The sequence below is a fragment of the Papaver somniferum genome, unplaced genomic scaffold (assembly GCF_003573695.1).
Source record: "Papaver somniferum cultivar HN1 unplaced genomic scaffold, ASM357369v1 unplaced-scaffold_22, whole genome shotgun sequence".
Classification (NCBI taxonomy): domain Eukaryota; kingdom Viridiplantae; phylum Streptophyta; class Magnoliopsida; order Ranunculales; family Papaveraceae; genus Papaver; species Papaver somniferum.
In genome coordinates, this window is record NW_020632152.1 from 4,229,286 (window position 1) to 4,242,595 (window position 13,310).

At 34.6% G+C, this 13,310-nt stretch overlaps 1 long non-coding RNA gene across 2 annotated transcripts; it reads right to left on the bottom strand.

The window, feature by feature from the left end:
- Positions 1–3,018: 3,018 nt before the first annotated feature.
- On the bottom strand, positions 3,019–12,859 carry LOC113340648. 2 transcript variants are annotated; one of them, XR_003355578.1, is made up of 8 exons: positions 12,661–12,859; positions 11,433–11,507; positions 6,621–6,798; positions 6,335–6,386; positions 5,623–5,699; positions 5,254–5,534; positions 3,571–5,153; positions 3,019–3,431 (listed from the first exon to the last, which is right to left on the bottom strand). It is a non-coding gene; the product is annotated as an uncharacterized LOC113340648 (long non-coding RNA). The 2 variants fall into 2 exon arrangements; XR_003355579.1 differs by lacking the exon at positions 6,621–6,798 and adding an exon at positions 10,145–10,444.
- Positions 12,860–13,310: the final 451 nt, after the last annotated feature.

Sequence of the window (13,310 nt, forward strand, 5' to 3'; positions counted from 1 at the left end):
TAATCACATTCAGCAATAAACATGTGTTAAAATGCTTGATATTAACAAAATAATATCACAACATTGCAGGCAAATAACCAACAAAAAATCTCATTGAGTAATATGATTTTAGATAAAAATTTGCAGAAATTCATTAACAAAGTAGCTGACGAAATTTTTTAACCCTTATAAAAGAGTAAATTATAATTCCAAACAAAAAAATAATTAAAAGCCTTAGATAGGTACATATTCATACTTATTGTAGTCTACATTGGTGCATACATCACGTTCAAAAAAAAAAGAGTTGTTGATTAAAAGACGACATCAAAACGGTCATAAAGTTTAACGTAAAACATAGCATGGCATTACCTTTTAATCATATTTGATTTCTGCCAGTCATTTAACCCGAAACCAAATCTATATATCTTTGATTTGCGCCCGACCTCCCATATTGTTTCTTCAGTTTTATATACTATAAGAGATTCTTTGCATATTTTCATTCTTTCCCGATCCCAAATTCTATCCATGTCTAAATTTTGTTTTTGCTATAAATTTTCTTTGAAAGTTAACATCCTACGTTATTGTTTTTTTTTTACTTATCGTTCGTCTTTGTAATAATATTCACAGATTCTTCTATTCGTTCTTCAGATACATGATTTGGGAAAAGACTCCTATTATCATGTTGTTTATATTTCTTTTAAGTATTTTCTTCTTCAATACAAAATCTGGAAAACGAAAATTGTCTATTTTTTTTAATGCTGCAGAGATGTCTTTGTAGTTCTTTTAGCTTCCGACCCCTCATTAGACTATGAATTTTCTCTAAAAATTTTCCCAAGTAAATAAGCTTAAGCATTTTACTTGTAGAATTTTTTCCTGCATATTTCGTCAGTGTCATCCAATTCTAAAAATTTGCTAAACTTGATGCCATCCAAGTATTTGTCTAATTTTTTATATTGTTTTAACTTTGTCAGCTCGTGATTTGATCTTCTCTTTTCGTTGTACATATATACGACCCTGCTATAATTAAAAACATTCAAGTGTTTTTTGGTCAGTGTCTCTTGGTCACAGTTTTTTCCGTATGAAGATGCTTGTGAGTTTTGAATGGCCATAGTCTATGAAGATTAGCAAACAAATGCTTATTAGATTTGTTGTTGTAGTGAAATCTTATTGAAAATGTTAATGTTTAATATAGCACTCGTGCAGTAGTCGTGATTATTCGAACTTTATCCGGTAGCTTTAGAACTTAGAAAGAAAAAGAATCATAATTATTCGAACTTGATTCAAAGGTAACCTCTTAAAATAACCTTCTCCTAAAGAATACGGCATCCAAATATAAAAGTTTAATCTAACAACAAATTATACGGAAAATGGGTCATTTGTCCAAATATTTTTAAATCACGGTTCAAATGGACGAGTAAAAAATAGTTTGGGTGAAATGGCCAAGAAGAAAAATAATAAGGATGAAACTGGTTTCATCATAGCTTAAATTTAAAAAATAGTAAGGATGAAACTGGATACATCCCGTGTAAATTAAAAATAAGAAAAAATATTTAAAAATGGGCACGATGAAACTGGTTACATCCTGCCTATTTTTACATTTTTGTCCATTTGAACAGTATCAAAATCTAACTGTCCGTTTCACCCAGAAATTATTGATTTTAGTCTTTTTAACTAATTTTGTGCAAATTATATAGGATCAACCAACAGTGAGAGTATCTATGCCCGAGCACGATTAGCTCTCCGGTCAATAATTCTTCTAGAATGCAACCGAAACTCCATAAGTCAATACCTACATCGTAGTTTGAACCCTAATATAAGTTATGGTGCTCTACAACAAAAACTCTATAAGGAAACACTTACACCGTAGAGTCGTGCGAAAGGCCTCTCCTGCTGAAATATGAGATTTCAGTGTTTAACTTAGATTTCCATATATAACTCAGAATTCTTAAAATGGACATAAAAAATTCTAGCAAGTAAAAATGACCCATGCAATAAAAGAAGCTCATTTTGTATGATCAAGAGGTAAATGATGGTGGCTCTTCTCTAACACAGAAATACTCAGTAACTATTGCGGCACCAAGAACTATCGTTTAAGCAAGTTTCCCCAACACAACCTCATCAAGATGACCATTATTTTATAATATAAAAAATATGTTAGATAGATAATCCTGAACAACATCAATTAGATGTCCTGAACTCAAATCTGTTTTGCTCCACCCGATAAAGCTTCTATACCCAGAAATACGTGTTACCTATTAGGGAGGGGAAGTCTTGTGGCTTCTCTCCACAATTTTCCAATGTTAAGTTCACTCAAGTATAGCTTACTGGAAAGCTTTTAAATAAATTTTTGTCTTTGTCCTTTGTCTTTGTCCGCACTCTCCATCCTAAAAATGAAATTTCATTATACATAGCAAGGGTCATAGTAAACTTCTTCAATGCGTACAATGCAGCCTGAGCACAGTCTTCAAAACACCAACAACCAAGTAATATCAAGATACAAAACATTGACTCAGTCACTGTCTATGGGAGTCGAACCCACAACATCATGACTAAAAGACATGCGCTCTACCTGTTGAGCTAAGACAGTGAAGGGTACAGAATCGTACTTTTCTCTTTTACAATACTACTTCAATCAAGGACATCATCTACATATATTACCAAGGTCAGATCTTCTTATGCCTCAAGTCCTGATAAAATATGCATAATGATTAGCTTAGAGACATAATCAATATGCATAATGCTTAGAGACATAAGAAAATCTTCATCATCCTCCGATAATTTTTCATGGTGACCATATATGATGGACGTTGGAAGTATGCTTACATGTAAGATAGTAGTGCTAGTTAATTCCGAAAATTATAATATCACCGTCTCAGAATGATTTCCACTGATTTTGATTAATTACTGTCGAAAAAATTAACCTATTTTACATCGAAAAGGTTTTCTACTAAGTCATATATGATCGCTTCTCCTTCGAGAGGCCCTTTTAGTAACAATATTTCAAATAAGCAGGAACAAATAGCAATTTGGATGACATCATTAGATAATGCTCAGTCAGGTAATACCAATGTTTGACCTAAACAAAAGTCTAATGTAGCAACAGGAAACAACCTTTCAGAACAATGAGGCATTAGCAGCGAATTTGTTTCTTAAATGAACAGTTGTAGTAGTTAAAGTACATACCACAGGAAAATAATGATTCCTTATATTGCCATAGTCTATAACAACCTTGTGTAACTCGAGGAACGTTAGATAGTGATGCTTGTACTCTCTCATGATCAGCAAGAGATAAATCAACATGATTCCTTGTGAACACTTCGGAGTAGATATAAATTGTAGCTCAAGATATTTCTAGAAATATGTTTTCTTAATTTTTAACATTAGTTAGTAAAATATGTCACTTATCTAGCCCCTGGAGAAGACCACCCTTAGAAGTTTCCAAAGGCTGCTTTCTTCAATAAAATTAAAGACGGTGTTAGAATGCTGGTTGTAGCTAAAATCCAAAAAAAGACCGCATTATTTTAAAGAAAATTAATATCAGCAAATGTAAGAGTATCATTCAGTGTTGACAGATAGAAAAGAAAATCGTACCTGCATGAACTCAGGGACACATTAAGGAAAGATCCCCAAACAAACCCATCCTTAAGAAAACCCGTACGCAATCGCAACAATTAAGCAAATGAAGTAAAGAGAAAGATAATGTTAAAGCCAAACTGTTCCATTGATGAGCAAAAGAAATGATGAAACTGCTAGAACATAAATCTATAGCATAGCATAGCGAGACGATATGTGGGGCTTTACAATTATTACTGATCCCCATATCAGGAGATGAAGAACTGAAACTTTTGACAAACTTTGCTTTTCACTGATACTCACACTTGTCGTGTTTACCCTCGCGAAAACCATAAAAGATGAAAAACATAATATTAGAGGATCAAAAAAAAATCGAGTAGCTAATAAATTAAAAATTGTGACTACAAAAACATGAGTGAAGCTAATATTCTATGAACAATAACACAAATAATGCTAGCATTTTCCAAACTCACGGAACACGTGGCATCCTTATGAACCCAGAGTTTGTAAGGAACCCGGTCCTTCTACGTGCTTCAAGGTTAGTTGGCACACCCATTGCAGAATCTTATTCCATTCAAAGATAAGTAAAAGAGAAATTCTAATAGCACGTTGTGGCAAAAAGGCACTTCCCGACAGAGAGAAGGGGGATCAAAAAAGAGTCCTTCACCCTGGGAATCTACCATCTGTAATGTTTTTAGACCCAATTTCGCTTCTAATACCACCATCATTGTGTCATAACTACTATCTGTAATGGTCGTTTTGTGTTATTTATGTTTTTTATTTTTTCGGTTCTGGCTATAGAAATCAGAATTGCTTCACCTAGAAATAAGTACCTACTGTTGGTCTCCAGGTGTCGCCAAAATGAATGAGCATGTCTTAACAACACGTGGGAGTTTTAGTGAAAGATTCATATCCAATGAGTTATGTCTATTAGATTAGCAGAAACTTGTTTTTATGGACAAACTCATTACTGAAACTATGAAAAAGGGAAGAAACTTCCAGCATATAATCTACAGCGATAAGTTACAGAGGCAGGGTGACAATTTTTAACGAATGTTTGGCAAGGAGAAGATAATTTACATAATATGACAGCCCGTATAGGTCCTATATTGTCTACCAAGTGATCCACATGGAAATCATTTCTTAACATAATGTGTTTTTTGTCTCACTTTCCTGATAATGAGCAAAAGAACATTCCATGCCCAAGAGAGTGGCTTATAATTACGCTAGAACGTACTTAATTATGCATTTTTATCGAATGAGTACATCATATGAATCTAACCTAGAATCATTTCCTCTATGAATTATAAATCCAAGCCAATGCTTCCTCTTGGTATTAGAAATACCACTCAATAGCCATTAAAATACAGTAACTACTTGGCTTGCTAATGCAATCATATATGGACTATTGTACATGTATACATACTAAATCAAGAGACCTACTTGAGTTGATTCAATTGAATTCTTTCTATTCAGTATTTCATTTGAACAACAAAACGTACCACAAAGCACGGATTCATGATGCTATCATTTCCGTCCTTGCCAAGCTTCGACTTCACCTCTCCTCCCCACTTCGATTTGTTATGGTCCATACGAATATCCTGTGCAAGAACAGAAATCAATTAGGCAAACAAATTTTTTGATGCCTCAACACCAAAAAGAAAAATCAGTAAAACAATTCATACTCTCAGGCACAAATACCTCTCGCTCATACATGTCCATGCGTCGTCCTTGAGTTTCTCCACACTCTCAGTTGTATCCAATTGAATTTAGACCAACCATGCCATCGTATTGCAAGTGTGCACGGCATTAATCCACCATCAATGGGCTTGGCCGCATATGGACTTGACAGAAGTTTAGCATTAAGCGATACATTACAAAAACTGCTGATATAAACCCGAGAGAATTTATATCAACCATTCATACATTCCGTGAAAGTCTAATCTGATCCAAGCTCTGAATGCAGAGGTAGCCTGTCTCCCCTGATACACAATCACATAAAGAATGCTTATGTATAATTTGAAATGATGCAAAATTAGAAAAAAAACACACATTGCTGCAACAACGTACCATGCATAAATCTGGTATTCATGTATATCAAATATACTTCATCATGTTTCCATATGTATCCAAAAGAACCTAACAATCTGCACACAGATCCAAAAGAAAATGAAAGTAAACTGAGTAAGGTTGCTGCTTAGGGGTATATGGATAATGTTCCCAAAGTAAACACCATTAGCAAAGCAAGCACGTAAAAGAACGGAATTAGATACTTAATATTGCAATTGAGCATCCGCATCATGACTGGGATTTGTGTAATAAGCATCAAACCTCATAATACATGTCTACGTTGTCCAATTTTTCATTTTTTTCCCCTAAAGCTAAAACCCACGAAGACTTGTACCCATCCTTGATTATGGAAAAGGGTAGTAATCCCATAATACTGATGTTTTATTTGATATTTTCTAGGCTTTTCCAAGATTAAGCTCTCAGCTTCAGTTACTCATTATAGTATAGATTACGCTTAGATTGCATATAATCTCAACAGATGATACCCAAGTAATTAATATCATAATTTGCCAGCAACCACCTCATGAATCAAGTTAAACAACTTACTACTGTAGCTCTGGTATAAGCACCATCTAAACAGCAAAAGTGTAATATTTTTAAGTATACTTTCAAAGAAAAACACATATATTAAGAGATGAGAACGCTGGCATAGTCCACATAAATTCATCCACATTACATCAAAAAGAAGATAAATATATAGAGAATTAATTACCCATTCCATGAGCAGAAAGCTCCACCTCATTGTGTTGTTGCCTCATGTACCTCTGGAAAAGGTAAATACATACATGCAATTAATACATGGATTCCCAATCATTTGACCCAGAAAATTGAAAAAACATAATAATAAGCAATACAACAAATCATAACCTAACCCTAGATGAAAAATAAAAACCATAACAAATTGATACGAAATTGATCCGAGATTCTACACTAAACCAAACGGATACAAAATTACTGTGTAGTTTAATCACGCAATAGAGAAGGGATTAGGGGTATACCTTGGCAAGATTCACATAGAGAAGAGGGTCTTTTTTTAGTATTAGAGACTTCAATCCGATCCTTATTGTGTGAATCGTTGATGTTGAGGTTAGTTACTCCATCAATAATGTCCTCCATCGTGATGTTGAGGTTAGTTACTCCATCATCAATAATCGTTGATGTTGAGAAACCTTAAACCTAATTCCAAATAGAGCAAACTAAAACCATGAAAGAGATATTACAGAGATCTATATTTTGGTTGAACTTTGAACCTGTATTACGGAGAAATCATACACCAAGCGTAGCCTACCCCTATTCTGTTGACCCATATCTCCCCACTTATCATTACCCAAAATTTCCCAGCCATCCAACCCTTAAAACACCATCCGGAAACATTATTACTTTTGAATATTAGTGAGTAGTCGACATCTATAAGTGTAAGAGTCCCTTTTCACCGGTAGGTGGACTCTGGAGCCACCAAGAATGTTTGTTGAAACAGAAATCTGTTCACCTTCTATCAGAGGATAGGGGATGTCGAGAAACTCTTTTTGAGTAACTCATCTGCAACAGAGGTTGCATAAAAGGAAAAGATTGAGCAGAAGCTCATATCTGTAATATTCTCACATTGAATGGAGTTTTCATGTTCCTGGGATATGCAAGAATCTTGTATCTTGTTCTGTTATAGATGGTAAAAGATTTAAAATTTTAATTGAATCTGGAAAACTTGTTGTAACTAGGCAGTGATTTTTTAAGCAAGAGTTATAGGACTTTGGGTCTATATAAGCTTAACGGAAAAACAGACGAAGTGATTGAATGTTGTGTTTTCTTTGTGTGATTGAATGTTTTGCGTGGTAGACTTTGAACCGTAAACTTATAAGTCAATGCTTAAACTGGCCAGCATAGGCTGCGTACCCAAATTTAGTTTGGATTTTTGAACACAAAAGTGAAATCTGTGAACAATCATAATGTGCTATAAAACCTTTTAGCACAAATGTTCAGAGTAATTCTATGCCCTTAGAATTAATTCAGTTAGGCCTGGTTGACAGGAGTTCAACCTAAAACCACTGTGGTAAAAGATGGTTTATAACATCCGTAGAATATTGTACGAGGTACTATCTTGTATACTTGCTTAGGGATAAGGATGATGTCTTAGAAGCCTTAAGATGTATAAAATTGAAGTTGAAACCCAATTAGAAGCCTTGAACATAACAACTGTATTCCTTAAGGAGATGATAATTGCGATGTTGATTAGTTCAGGATTATTTGCGGCCTTGTGGGAGGAGGCAGTCCTCTTAACTAGTATATCCTGAATAGAGTACCCTTTTAAGGATCAGATGAAACTCCATATGATTTATGGAAAGGTAGATGACCTTCTTATGAATGCGTCAAAGTGTGGGGGCGTTTGACTAAGATTGTAATTCCTCTTCCAAAAAGAACTAGATTGAAACCAAAAATGTTGATTGTGTCTTCATATAGGTTATGTCGTATACTTCCACATATAGATTTTTGGTTGTGTGTTCTGATTTTTCAGACTTTGGTGTGATTTTTCAGACTTTGGTGTGATTTTTCTGACTTTGGTGTGAATATTATTAAGGAATCTAGGGATGCTGAGTTCTTTGAACATGTTTATTCTTAATCATGTACCTCATTAGAGATGTGATGTTGATCCCCTATATTTATTTTCAAATAGTCAGAACTTATCTTAAAGGAAAATGAAGTTGAGGTTGATCCTAAGAGAAGTAAAACAATTAGACTTGAAACTTCTTATGGAGCCGACTTCATAACATTCCTAGCTTAGTATGATCCCCAGACTTGTAAAGAATCCTTGACATCTACTGAAACCCATTCTGGTAAGAAGCTTCATTTAGTGAAATGGACTCAGTCCGTCGGAACTAGACTTGGGAGCTTGCTAGTTTACCTCCAGGGAGTAAGACCATCGGATGTAAATGAATCTTTAAGAGGAAACATTAGGTAGATGGAACTGTGGAAAAATATTAGGCTAAGTTGGTAGCTAAAGGCTATAAACTAAAAGAAGGTTTAGATTTTCTTGATTTGTATTCACTTGTGACGAGAATTACTTTTGTTAAGATGCTATTTGATATTGGTGCCTATAACAAATTGGAGATACATCAGATGGATGTTAAGACAACTTTTCTAAAACCGTGAATTAGATAAAGAAATTTACATAGACCAACCTGATGAGGACTTTGTAGTGAAAGGTTATGAAGACAAAGTTTAAGTTGAACAAATCTTTATATGGATTTTAAAATAAGCACGTAAACAGTGACATGGAAAATCTGATCATGTGATAATGTGTGGTGGATTTAAGTTAATGAATCTGACAAGTATATTTAGAAGTAACTTGTTAAGGATGCCTGTGTGATTATATGATTGTATGTTAATGATATGCTTATACTTGATACAAACATAGATGTTATTAATTCCACTAAAAACATGCACTGAATGAGGACATTGACTTGAAAGACCTAGGCCCTTTTGATGTAATCTTAGGGATGAGGATTAGAAGATAATCAAACATTTATAGTCTAAGTCATTCTCATTATGTTGAATTTGTGCTTATGAGATGCAATCATCCTGATTATCAGCTTGCGTGTACTCCATACGATTCTTCTTGTAAACTCGAGCAAAATAAGGGTAATGGAGTATCTTAACTTGAATACTCAAGAGTTATAGGATGTCTGATGAATTTAATGAACTGTAAGAGTTAAGACATTGCCTATATTGTGGGTAAGTTAAGTAGATATACTTCTAGTCCCGAGCAAGAGCATTTGGATGCACCGAGTAGAGTATTATGGTACCTAAAATACTCTATGACCTTTTGTTTGATTTATGAAAGGTATCTTGTTGTCCTTGGGAGAATTTATGATGCGAACTGGATAGTTGACTCAGAGGAGTCTAAGTCTACCAGTGGATATGTTTTCACTCTAGCAGGAGGGCTTATTTTTGGAAGATTTCCAAACATACTTGTATTGCTCAATTCATTATGGAATCTGAGAGTATTGCGTAAGATAAAGCACGAGAGGGGGCCGAGTGCCTAAGATGCTTTTTAGAAGACATTCCTCTCTGGCATAGGCATGTGCCAGCTATATATATATACATTGTGTTAGCCAAGATATAATAACTAAAGCTAAAAATAACTAATCTCAATTGTCGTTATTTCCATTGATTGGATAAATTCCAAGGAGAATATCACACAACCTTTGACGAAAGGTTTGTACAAAGAGATAGTTAAAAATGCATCGAGGGGGATGGGGCTTAATCTCATAAATTAAACTTGCCATGAAGGATACTCAACCTTGCTAACTGGAGATCCCAAGATCAAGGTTTCGAACGAGACAACTAATTTATGGTGGGTAAAGATAAACACTATCAGAGAATGAAATTCTCTGTCCCTTCCCTATGGTGTAGACGTGATAGTGTGATTGCATGTGAATAATGACTTTTAAGAAGTCTTAATGAGTTATATAGTTTTAAATTAATATCGAAGTGGGGTGTAGCAGTAACACTCTTTATAGAAACTCACCTATCTGAATGAGGAAGTGGGGCCGCTTCCTGTGAGAATATGAGCTTTGATTCTCTAGAGCATTCTGAGAAAAAGGATATGTCCGGGGCCAAATTAGACAAAACGGCACGAGCTTGGCAGCAACCTTGGAGATATCATCCGTGGTCGTTATCGCGAATTGCATCAAATGCTAGCAGTTCAAGACATATTTCACTGTCTCTAGCAAGTAATTACGGTCATATCTCACTAAGCAAAGGTTCAAGATGTAGCGCCCCTTTTTCCCTAATCTGAGTTTAAGAAACTGAACCCATACAAGAGGTGCTAATAAAAGAAAAAAAAAAACGCAGCAGTTTAGTTGGATACAAAAGAGATGAACAAACAGCACAAAAGTTTTCCACAAGCTAGGCTACAAAAGAAATTGATTAACTGTAAACATCTAACTCGCTGAAATTAAAACCTCAATCCTTTAAAATGAAACCTTCAGCACAAGTGTAAACAGACCTAGACCCAAACATGGCTATATTCATAACATTACTAACTATTTACATACGGTTTGTTTGTGATAGTTAATTATACATAATTTACAATAGTTACTTACAAGCAAAAGTACATCACCCTTATTGACTACAACCACAATACTGCCTACAAAAAGATACCGGTAGCTACCTCCATATACACAATTCAAACACCTTACTCAACCCAAACACTAATCTCTCATTCGGCCGAGTCAACGCCACTTACATTGAGGTTACCTTCCACTAAAAGGGAATGGAAGGGATGAGCTAAACAAGCCTAGCAGATAGTTACATTACTCAAATGAAATCATCAAAGTTGAATTTCAAACGATGAAAAATTTCTGAAAAGTTGTAACACATTTAATTCACTGCAATAAACAATCAAGTACTCTAAACATTAAAAGAAGAACAACACACATGAAACAACAATGTATATGAAACTAACTCCTCCTTCAACCAATGTATATATCGGTGTCGACCAATTCCTTACAAACCTATTATCCTATATCAGTATCGACCAATTCCTTACACACCTATTACGCATAAAAGCTCGAAAGTAAGTATTTATAAATGGAGGAGCGTATCCTATATACCACAATTGGAAATTCCTATTTCGCATGACATTCAAACAGGTAAGCACACAATTCCGGCTCTTTCCAAGTAATGGAAAGACCCAAATGAATCAACAGGGTTTTAAGATATCAAATCCAACAATGCATGAGTTTGTTTAAGTGCATAAAAATAATTTTGTAAAAAAAAATTAATGATTGCAAAAGAGTAATGTAAGTTCCCACCTCAAACCACTACTCAAACCTCAATCTTCGTAATCCTCCAATTGAATCCAGAGACACCTAATCATATAGTAAGACCTGCACAAAGCAGTTTGATTATAACTTACTTCATCTTCAACTTCTAACATCCTTGTAAACAACGCGAGGGTCAAAGTTTCGGGTGTATAAAACATTCATCTTTGATTAAAAAACCAATAGCTCTTTAGAAAGATAACAATATCCTCTCCAACTTTCGTTAAGACATCATGAACCAAATCGATCTCTAGCATACCTATAAAAGTCCATAAAGACGCCTACTCACCGCAGTTACAAGCAAATTCCATATTTTATAATAAACTCTAAAACTATCAAAACTTAATCAATTCAACTCTAAAACAAGCAACAAAAATCTCTAATGTTTGGTAGTTCAATATATACTTTAATCCCTACATAAGAACTAAGGTTAATTCAAGTTGTAAGTGTCAAATCTTCTTAAAAGTAAAACTGCCAGGATTGCGAAAAGTATGACACACAAGCTGGCATAATCAAAACTTATAATTATATCAGGAACAAAGAAAATCATGCTGGAATTGTTGTTTCAAACACCTAAAACTTATCAGTAGAAGTTCTAGGCTAAATCAAGTCGCATATGTATCAAATTTACTAGAAACCGTACTGGCTGGAGCGTTGAAATCAATTACTGAGTTAAATACTACCCACAACATGTAATTCATACAGGAACACTTAACATCACAATAGATATGACTTGCAGAGAGCTAAATGAAAAGAAATCCCATTTCAGTTCATTATCTAAAGACCCTAAAATCTGAGCCTAAATGTCACCTAAAATCTGAAGTGCTGTTATGTATATCAATTCAACCAATGTTCATATCAAATCTAAGATTGACAGTATCATGTAGCATCACAATACATCGAATTCCAAGCCCTAACATAGTTCTGTCCGAATCATGAATCAGCAGAAAACTTTGTAAAAAGAAAACTTCAGAGGAAACCTAAGATTCTTGGTGTTCAACGTAAAATTTCTAAGGATTCTCTATTCACAACAATACTTAGAGTTCCAAATCTATCATGATTCAGAGCCAGGCAGAGACGAAATCAAATTGTAAAGGAACCCTAGATTCTTAATACTTGATTTGATGACAAAATTGATAACGTTAGGGTGACTGAATCATAGAGTAAGTTATATAATTTTCAACTGTTTGAAATATATACAATCAAGGTTGAATCTTACCTCCAATCTTCAGTCAGTAAGAGCATAAGAATCCATATCTTTCACTCCTAAATTTCCTATCGATCGACAACTTCAGCGCAGCAAATACACCACTGTCAGTCACTTGGGTTCATAGAATTTTTAGGTAGAAGTTATTGACGCTCAAAGTTGAATTTTTTTTCTTCTTCTCCTCACCTGAGTCTCTCGTCAGTTTTTTTGTGTGTTCTCTTACAATTACCAAGTATCAAATGTCTCAGATGGATAAGTCTCAAGAGTTCAATCACTACTCATTCCGAAAATACCCCTAACAAGATTACTAACCAAAAGCATGACAAGGACCCTAGGTGTCGAAGTGAAACTTCGCCACATTTCTAGCCAATAAGAAACAAGTGAAAAAGTACTCTAGGTGCAACTCATCTTATTTGCACAAACTTAACATGCCAATAAGCCAAATTCACAACCACAAATACAATGCATAAATGTACTTTGATTAGTCAATAATCAAAAAATAAACAATTGGGTTTCTACAATCACCCTACCTAAATGAACTTTTCGTCCTCGAAAAGGATACTAACATACCTCAGGAGAACAACCTCGTATATTGAGCTCGCATGTCTGACTCTTTCTCCCAAATAGCTTCTTCGGTGTTGTTATGAATCCATCGCACCTTC